The following is a 10,372-nucleotide window of genomic DNA, read 5'->3' on the forward strand; positions in this document are numbered from 1 at the left end:
GTTCTGTGAAAAAAGTCTTTGAATTTCATTCTAGGTTTTCTAAAGACTGATATTTTGAAATGTAGAGTTGCAATCACATATTTCCTTTTTTGATATAGCTAATTCTCAACATGATCCCATCTGGGAATACTTAAATCCTGAGATTAGGGGCATAGGCAGATAAGACAGATCTTTCTACAAACCTGAGAAAAGCCCAAGGTGTGCAGAAAAATCTGAAATCTAAAAACAAATATTAGGAGAGGATATAGGATCTGTTGGGTAGAGTGAAAGAGGAAATAATGTTGGGAGGGGATGCAGGGGAAAGTTAGGTACCCTCTTCAAGGCCTTCCAGGTCCACAACCAATCAACTGGGCCTAGCCCAGCTGGCTCCATGCAATTTGGCCAGGTTTTCCCAAGAATAGGCTGTCAGGAGAAAGGAATGATGTCTCAAGATGAGGGGAGGCACATGAAGATCGGTTACCTGGTGGGTGGGAAGTACAGAAGGAAGCAGCAAAAGGGGAGTGGCTAGCCAGAGAAGGGTAGGAGGAAACAGTGGGTGAGGGATAAATGAGAGTCCTTGCAAGTCCTTTCCTGTAATTAACGTAATATACAAAATTTAAGAAGACTGCATAAAGTTTCACTTCAAAGGACGTTAGGCCTGGGATCCAATGTGTACAGTTCTGTGGAAGAACATTAAGCAACAACTGAAGCAAACACACGCATACACACGTGTATATTTCCCACACACACTCCTATATATTTCCCACACACATTAAGCCCATGAACCTTTGCAACATTGATATGACCATTTCATTAACAAAGCCTTAGTCTACAAAAGCAGATCTTTTTTGCTTCCTATTTATTCCCATTCATGTGCCTCCTCCCATTTAGAGAGGCATGCAAATCAAAATCCTGGTGTTGTTTGGAAGATGCAACTTGATCTTGTTCAGACTTTGCACTTTGATCCAGTTCTAGAATAGCAACTGCCTAGGATACAGGTACATCTTCCCATTGGCCCAGGAAAATCAACATTCAGGCCCTCTGTAATATTCAAGAGGGTAGAAATGTTCTTATAAGAGAAGTGACAAAACTTTAAAATCAATCAACCTGTCACTAACTGGACTTTCTGGTGGTTAAGCCCTTTGATAAAGCTGAGCAAGCTGATGTTTTTCAGATGACCCTAACCCATCACATTACACTTAGTTAGTCCTCGCTGCTTTTATAGGTTTTATCTAATTTATGATGGTTTTATGATTGTATTTATTGTATGTTGTGCACCGCCCAGAGCCCCTCGGGGACGGGGCGGTATAAAAGTTGAAAGTATAAATAAATAAAATAAATAAATATTATAGATTCTACCAGCTTTTCCACTTGTGATAGAGGGGAAGAGGTCTCTTGGCCACCAAAGTAGCTGTGCTGAGGAACTTAAGACTTGGTTGGGCATGTAGGATGGGTGCTGCAGTAAGCAGAGAAGTTAGGTCCAAATGGGTAAAAGGAGGTTGAATCCCACTGATTGTTTACAATCTGGAAAGGTTGAAAACTGGGGTTTCTACATAAAACTAGTTGCCTGGTGACAAGGTTTGGCTTGTAAATACCTATGCACACATACATTGTTCAAGCAACAGATCAGGTAAGCCCCTCCCCTCCCCCCCCCCGCTCTCCTTGACACACATTACACAAATCTATCTCCATTCTTTTCCCCTCCTTCATAAGTACCAAACCTTTAGTCATTCATAAATTTATCTTCTCTCATCCATCACATTTCACCAGGCTCCATCCCTCACCTGTGTTATTGCATGACGTCACCACTTTCTGGAAACGTTAAACAGTATTAGTGGAGCTGGAAAGTTTTTCACAAGGGAGAATTATATTTTTAAATTTTATTTTGAGGGCCTTTTATCAATATGTGAAATTGAAATCTTATGAAAATACCTCCCAGATGCTACTAAAATTTTCTCTCTCTTACTCCCCATCACCAGGCAGCTAACAGTTTTCCTATATGTTTTCTTGCTTCCAAGCTAAAATGAAGCAGCTTTAAAGCATATATTTAGTGGCCTTCAACCTGGAGTGACAGACTGTGAGTTCACTGCAGTCTGTTGTTGCTGCGGACTCCATGTTGAGATTATAGAGCTGTGGACAGAGTGTACTGCTGTGAAACCAATATTGAATTAAACATCACCAAATGAAAGTGCACTGAGAGGGACTGGATTTTATATGAAGACAAGGATGGCTGCTTTGCATCTTGGAATTTGCCGTGGATTTTGACAATGCAGTAAATACCTGAACAAACAAATATGGATTTATGTGACCTGATAGTAAACGTTTTGTACAAATGGACATTCTGAGTAAGAGGGAAATAATGAAATGGATGAGAATAATATAAACTTCAGTACTGTACATAAGACTCTCAAATAAGGTTATGCAATTGACTAACATACTAGATTTCTTATATTTGGAGAAATGGGTCGTATTGAGGGAAGGCCACAGAAGACTGGTCTATCTCTTGATGAGTGAGATTGAATTCCATTTCATAGAAAGTGATCATACACATGGTCAAAACTATTTGTGGCCATTCAGGAGACCTAATAAACATTGGATCACTGGAACAATTGCAAACATGGGGTTATTGCAATAAGATGGAACATTGACTGTTGGGATGTAGGGAAATTCCTTTGAAGTTCCAGTGAGAAATGGAGAAAGAATAACATCATCTGGGACAGAAAATTACCATGATGCCTATTCATTATGCTTATGGACATGCCAGACGCTTCTTGGCATTTACAAAAATCAGGTCATCTTGAAGATACCAAGCTTTAGTTTAGCTTTTACCATATGTCATATAATATGTGCAAAAAATTTAAGAGTAGTACACATTTCATCACTTAGCATTCTCCATTATTTATGATTAGTTCAGCTCAAATAAAAATGAAAAGCTTTCTTCTGAATAGTTGTCAGTGTCTTGATATTATTTCTAATAGAAGGATGGAAAGCAGAACGAAGGCTGAAAATATGCTAAATTGTTTTTTTTTAATACAAATTTAAAGGGGACACTAAATGTTACTTTTCAACTGTGTAGTGTGCTTAAGTTATTTTCCCTATACACATGACTGTTCTGTGAAATAGTTATCACCCCATATTCCAAATTACTAATACAATAAGCTTAAACTATTATAAATTTAAACTATTGTTAAAATGCTCATTTACATCGCATTCACAAATATTTGCTTAAGAAATGCTTTATTTAAACAAAGATTTTCACAAATTTATTTATTTTCATATCTGCCACAAACTATTACAAATAATATATGGGAACCTATAGAAAATCTTGTTTATAAATTATTTTGGCCTAGTTTTGAACCATATAAAGGCATAAAAGCTAACTGCTCCAAAACTGGGAAGAACTGTGTATTATCAAAGGAGATACATGGAGGACTGTTTCTTAATAGCAGAGTACACCTTTTGCATCCACTAGGCCCCAGGTTCAGTCCCCATTACTTCCATCTTAAAGGTCTCAAGTTGCAGATTTTTGGATATAGCTTGTTTTGAGAGTCTGGAAAGCCACTGCTAGTCTGAGTAGATGATACTGATCTAGAAGTACCAGTGGTCTGACTTGATGTGATGAGTTTATATATTTGTATAATGTGCACTTTAGAGGAACTCTCAAATCCATGCTATGATGTTCATTATTGGATTTACTAGATGATGTCTTTCAGTTTAACAGGATGCTCATTCACATCTGGGTGCTGCGGTTGTTGCATATGTAGTTACAACTGGAACTAGATCAAAACCTACAACTGCAAATTCCAATGAACTTTTTCGACTCACTATCTTGAAATCTGCAAACCTTAAGTATACCAATTTGCTTGAATTGTGTTCTAGTACAGGTCCCAACAAGAAGAAAACCAGACCTTTGGTCAACAGTAACATGCCCCAATAATTCACTAAACACTTTATAAACACACACATTTCACATTCCAGCAAGTATTCTAAGAGAAGATTATGTCTAAAATACCTGAAACCTGCTTTTTCTCACTCTCAGTAGCAAACAAAGGACCTATTTGTATTGCACCAGTATGATTTTGAAGGTAATATTGGGAACTTGTTGGAAATCATAGTACATATTGTACAAAGCTTAGTTATACTGCAGGGTTTAGAACAATGCCACATTCTTTTTACCCTTACAACAGAGCAAGACAAATTTAAGGTCAAGAGGCATTCACAGAGCCAACTAAAAATTCCAAGTATAATCCTAGTGGCATTACCATGCTTGCATAACAATCATAGTTCTCATTTTGAATTTAAATAACCTCCATTAGCACAAGTGGAATAGCAATCCATCAAAATTGAAGCTGAATAATTATTTTGACAGTTTGTACATTTTCTTGGCTTTTTCTGCTTGAGAGGTTTGGCTGAGTGGTTTGGGCCATCTCAGCTAAATGTCTTGAAAAGGAAGTATCTTAAGAGTATTTCACTGCATTGGATCTCCATTTAGTAACCCAATTTTGAAAGTTTTAATGTGTTCATTCAGCAATTTATTTTGATTGGGTTCACACACACTGCTGTTCCCCCACCCCACCCTGGGATGTTGTTTTTGTTTTGTGGTTTCAGGTGGTAGGACAAGAACTTTAATTCTTGAGTTACCAGAATATTTTTTATTAAGCTGAAGTGTCTTGCTCCTCCACAAAGTCATGATTGGTATACTTGTGCTAGAGCTGGACTTCTTCCTGTCACAGCAGCAATCTGTTCAGTTATCATATTTGCAGTTTTTCATGGCAAGCTTGGCAGAGTTGGACACTTTTGCAAGGTTCAATTTTCTTCTTCAACAAGAACTTCAACAGTTCTTGAACATTTTTAAAGGAAATATTCATACTGCGTAGAGAAAGGGCAATTGCTCTTCAAACTGAGGATAAGCATGTTGACAATAACACATACTGAAAATCACATTATACAGATTTAGTTCCTCTTTGATGCCTTTTGCACCATTGTGACACATTGAGAATTAGGATTGTGACAGGGTGGATTTCTTTGTTCAAAGCATGGCATGATTTCTTCAGAAGAAATGTTTCAAAACCTCTTTGGGTAAGGTAACACAACACTTTGTGGAATGGGGAGACAAGAAGAAATTGTTCTTTAAAAAACTTTTTATTCCAGTTCCTTACAGAGTTCATGCAATTTTTATCAGGTGAACTCACTAGAATTTTGCATATTTGCTTTGAGAATAGCAAGTACTGGTACACAGCAGATTTCAAAATGCCTTGGTGTTTACTTGAAAAACTTGCAATGCAGTCTTACACATTTATTCTAGTCTAAGCCCATTGAAATCAGTGGTCTCAGACTGGAATAACTGCATAGAATTGTACTGCCTTTGGTACTTACGCCAGTGAAATTCTATTTTAGACATATTCTTAAAATCAGTGTCCCAGTCCATCAAATATACGCATGTTTTTTTCTGTTGTAAATATGTTGAGCATCTCCAGACTACATGGCAGTTAACATAATCCTTTCTCTCCTAAATATGTTGAGAGTCCCCAGACTATATAACAGCCAAATGTTTAATACAAACCAACTATTCTTTTTCATTATTTCAGCCATTTGGAATGACAATTGCGTAATAGTTCTTCTGTATAACTAGTAATTGCATTCACCTATATTTCAAAACAAACCAAGTTAAAATATTAAATTTCTTAGAACTCATAAATTTCAGGCTCCACCTTGGAAAGAGCACACAGTTTGCTGATTGTATTATGGTCAAGAGTGTGTGTATATATATTGATGTAAACATCAACACCAACTTGTTCATTTGTATCCTGACTGAAGATTAATAAACCCAAGTTTCTAAAAATGTAATGTGTATGTATATATGTGTCCTCTTAAAATAGATGTATACCCTTGTCCCTTTTTATATTGGTTGAATTTGGAAGTACATTATATACATATATTTTATTGTTCTAAATAAAGAATTTTATGCAAAGCTGTTTAGTTAATACATTGTTTTCACAAGGACATCAAGTCCAGAACACTGCCATTTTCTGCAGTGGTACACACTGCTGCAAAATGGAAATACATAGACGTTAACACAATATTGTAGCCCATATTGCTTTTCAGACGTCTTCATGTTTTATCATAAACATTGGGTTTTCAAGGCAGATGGTTCCTAACACCAGAACAACTGAACCTGTTACAAGACTCAATCATATTATCAACATCTATAAATCTAATTCCAACCTGTGCCCCTGTCTACCAATAAATCCACCAATAGGGGGCAACACTCTCCTCAATAGGTTTTTCTGTAGACACGGAGGGCCCTCTAGGTCTGCAGAAAAATATGATTTTTTAAAGGAAGGGATTAAGTTCTTCTGATTTAAAAAAACAGTATGGTCCATACTGACACAGACAACACTCTTACTTTTTCAACTGCCAGCAGCAGAGATCTAGCATGGTGTGGTTAAAATCAGTTGACTCTTATCTGGAGAGTTAGGTTTGATTCCCTACACATGAGCAACAGAGTCTTATCTAGTGAACCAGATTTGCTTCCACACTGCTACGTTCCTGCTGAATGGCCTTGGGTTAGTCACGTTTCATTCAGAATTCTCTCACCCCCACCTACCTCTGTTGTGGGGAGAGGAAGGTAAGAAAGTTTTTAGGTCTCTTTGAGTATTCTTACAGAAGAGAAAGGTGGGGTATAAATCATCATCCTATGGGCCTGGCAGTATCACCATGTTTAGCTCTGGCCGTTTCCGCACGAAGGCGGAAACGGCCGGGTCGGCGTTTATGACGCCAACCTGACGACGCTGGGATCGTCCGCATGGACGGTCCTGGGAACAGCCGGGCAGCCGGCGCCACGAAGCGCCGGCGCCCGGCCGACCTGGCATGTCCCCGGGCCTCCGGCGCGTCGCCGAGGCCTGGGGACACGCCCCCCTGGCCCTGTGCACCTGCTCCAGCGGCGCAGGGCAGGGGGGCGTGTCCCAAGGCCTCGGCGACACACCGGGGGCCCGGGGACAAGGTGAGTGCCGGGTGGGGGAGGCGGCGTAAAGCTGCTGCCGTTCGCTCGGCAGCGGCTTCACTGCGGCGTTTCCCCAAAAAGAGCGCTGGGAAGCGCTCTGGGGAAACACCGGCTTCAGGCCGGGTGGGCGGCGCGAGGGCGGCGCAGCTGCGTTGCAGCTGCGCCCCCCGTGCGAATGGCAACCTGGAGATGGAGTTTTTACCGTCTCCAGGTCGCCATTCATTGCCCGTGCGGAAACGGCCTCTGTGTGTGTGAGAGGGGGGGCGGGGACCAGAAGCCACAGTTGTCCTAGCAGAATCACGCTTTCAGGGGGAAAGAACTCTGGGAGGTACAAGCCACTGGAGTCCAGAATGAGGTTGATTCCCCACTTCAAAAATGAAAGCACATACAAACCGTTTTGGGAAAAACTGGGACCTTTTGAGCACGGTTTCAGTGTGCCCACTGCAGCTTCTGCCCCTCAAATGATCCTCAGGCAGCAGCCACCAGGATTCCCCACTCTGAAGCTGTGGAACGCACGTTCAGCTCAGGGGCTATCCTGATTGGCTGCTGCTGGGCGGGATTTTTTAAAAACTTTCCCTGTCATATCCACATCTGTGTGAGCATGCGCAGACCGATACAATATAGAAATGAGGAGACAAACAGCTTCTAAAAACAAACCAAAAAATTACTTGCCACTGCCTAGAACCAGCCACCTTTTACACAGCAGCACAAGGCTTAGCTAGTTGAGCTACAGAGCTGCTACTGGCTGAAAGGGATAAATACTAGTCTGCCAAGAAAGGCAATGTGATTCTGGGCTGTATCAATAGCAGTATATTGTCGAAGGCTTTCACAGCCCGGAAACCACACAGCACCCAAATAGCAGTATAGTTTCTAGATCAAGGGATGTAATTGTACCTCTCTATTTTGCATTGGTTAGACCTCACCTGGAATATTGTGTACAGTTCTGGGCGCCACAATTCAAGAAGGATACTGACAAGCTGGAATGGGTACAAAGGAGGGCAACCAAAATGGTAAAAGTTCTGGAATCCATGCCCTACGAGGAGAGACTGAGGGAGATGGATATGTTTAGTTTGGTGAAGAGAAGGTTAAGAGGTGACATGATAGCCGTGTTTAAATATTTGAAGGGATGTCATGTTGGTGAGGGAGCAAGCTTTTTTTTCTGTTGCTCCAGAGACTAGAACCAGGAGTAATGGGTTCAAGGTGAAGGAAAAGAGATTCTACCTAAACATCAGGAAAACCTTCCTGACAGTAAGGGCTGTTTGACAGTGAAATGCACTACCTTGGAGTGTGGTTGGAGTCTCCTTCTTTGAGGTTTTTAAACAGAGGCTGGATGGCCATCTGTCAGGAGTGCTTGGATTATGTGTTCCTGCATTGCAGGGGATTGGACTTGATTGTCACGGGCTGGCCACAAAGAAGGCACAAGGCACAGTGTAGTGAACACTCACAGCTTTACTTGATACAAGTTAGGCAAAGAAACTCACAACTCTGTTGGTGCAGCCAGGTCCATTAAAACGACCTCCTGAAGAACAGTTTAGCAAAGTCCACAAGTTCAGCAACACAAGGTCAGTTCAGTTCACACAAAGTAAGTCCACAAACAGAGTTGTAATCCGAAAGTTAGGTCTAACACAAGGTTCAGAGCAGAGCATGGCAATTATTGTGGGAATAATTGCCATGCTTCAGGGAGCAGAGTCTGTGAGCACTCACATCTTGCTTTAGGGAGCCGAGTCTGTGAGCACTCACATTTTGCAAGCAGCCAGTCTGGCTGATTGCAGTCGCTCTGTCAGGTCCCGCAGCAGCCATTGCCAGCACTGCTCTAGCAGGGAGTGCAGGGGGGAACTAGGAGGAGGACTGCAGGGGAGGCGTGGAGGTGAGCTCTGGGACTGTTCTGGGGGTGCCTTTGCTGAGCTGGCCCTGGTTCTGCAGTATTGTGGCCACAGCTGGTTCCTCATCCTCCACTGGGTCACTGCTGCCCGGTGTGGCTTCGGGGGTCTCACCTCCCGTTGGAGTCAAAGAACCGGCATAACAGGCCATCATCTTCACTGTCAGACACAGCTGAGGGAACAGACCCTGACATTGATGGTCCTTGGGTCTTTTTCCAACCTCTATGATTCTATGACATGGGTTATAGTGGAAGGTGTTTTGGCACTTAACCATTAGTTTTTGACAATAGAAATCTAAATGCTTTTCCCATATACGCTGTTTCAAAATAAAGGAAGTCATGTGAACATAGAATTATGGATTATTAGAACAGATCTTGTTATTGAAGAATCAATCCCAAAAACCACACTGCACCAAATGTGTAAAGGTCAGTAAAACCTATTAACTCTCTTAAATATATAAAAGAAATAAAAGCATTCTTTGTTCTTCTTTTACAGGGTATACAATTAAAAAATTCTAGCAACTCAGAAGACTGTAAACCAATACCTTACAATAAAGAAATATGTGGAAAGCATTCTCTGATTTTGTATTGTATTTTCAACAATGTAATCTTTAAACAAAATAGTTTTTATATATTGCTATAAACAAAACAAAAGCCTTTTACAGTTCATGGGCTTCCCTAATACATACAAATAAACAATTATACTGACTGACATAATGTCTACTTCTACACCCAAGTTACAAAATATACAAGGGTGCTTATAACCAGGTGGTTATTATTTCCAAGAATCACTGATCTGTTATATGATAGCATGCAAATATGCTTAAATTCCAAATGCTCCTTCAGAGCTTTTAGCTTGATAATTTATGATGTAGCATTTATTAAGGAGGAAAAGCAACCTGTGCAACAATGCCTCCAATGCTAATCCAGGTTACTAATATACTCCCCAAAGACCATAATACAGCTGTTTGACTCTTGCTTTGCTAGGGTCTTCCAATGTCAATCACATTGAAGACCTTAGGAAAATAGAAGGCAAGCAACTGTCGGCTAAACAAATGCTTTAAGTTGTTTTGCCATTTAAGGGTTAATAGGTTTGACTGACCTTTACAGCATTTGGTGCAGGGGTAGTCTTGGGTTTTAAAGATATCTCTCCAGGTTTCTCTTGGAGTTTGGCAATCCTAGAAAGAAAAAAGTAAACAAGAGAAAATGCAAAAGAGCCTATGGGGACTTTCAGGGAAAGAGGAAAAGAGGAAGAGGGAGAAGAGGAAGTAGTGGGGAAGAGAAAACCAGATATCTTCTGCAAAGTCCTTGCAGCTTCCCATTTGAAGTCTTATATTACATGTCTTGTTCATCTTGCACAAGAAAATTGAGTTATCATTATCACTAGCTGATGGGCTGATAAGTTTTGTGACTGACAAGACATTATTCATACTGAAGTCCCCTGCTACAAGGGCTATATTTGATGGCTGTTGATATTTTCTCGGTATAAAATGAATTTATAATTTTGTATT

General features: G+C 40.6%; 1 protein-coding gene across 2 annotated transcripts in view; it reads left to right on the plus strand.

The window, feature by feature from the left end:
• Positions 1 to 5,950, plus strand: part of KITLG (KIT ligand) — a 98,628-nt gene extending 92,678 nt beyond the window's left edge. For both annotated transcript variants that reach the window (XM_048500431.1, XM_048500432.1), the window contains one exon: positions 1,959 to 5,950. The gene's annotated coding sequence lies outside the window, so the exon portion shown is untranslated. The remainder of the gene's footprint in view (positions 1 to 1,958) is intronic.
• The last annotated feature ends 4,422 nt before the right edge of the window (positions 5,951 to 10,372 follow it).

The sequence above is a fragment of the Sphaerodactylus townsendi genome, linkage group LG06 (assembly GCF_021028975.2).
Source record: "Sphaerodactylus townsendi isolate TG3544 linkage group LG06, MPM_Stown_v2.3, whole genome shotgun sequence".
Classification (NCBI taxonomy): domain Eukaryota; kingdom Metazoa; phylum Chordata; class Lepidosauria; order Squamata; family Sphaerodactylidae; genus Sphaerodactylus; species Sphaerodactylus townsendi.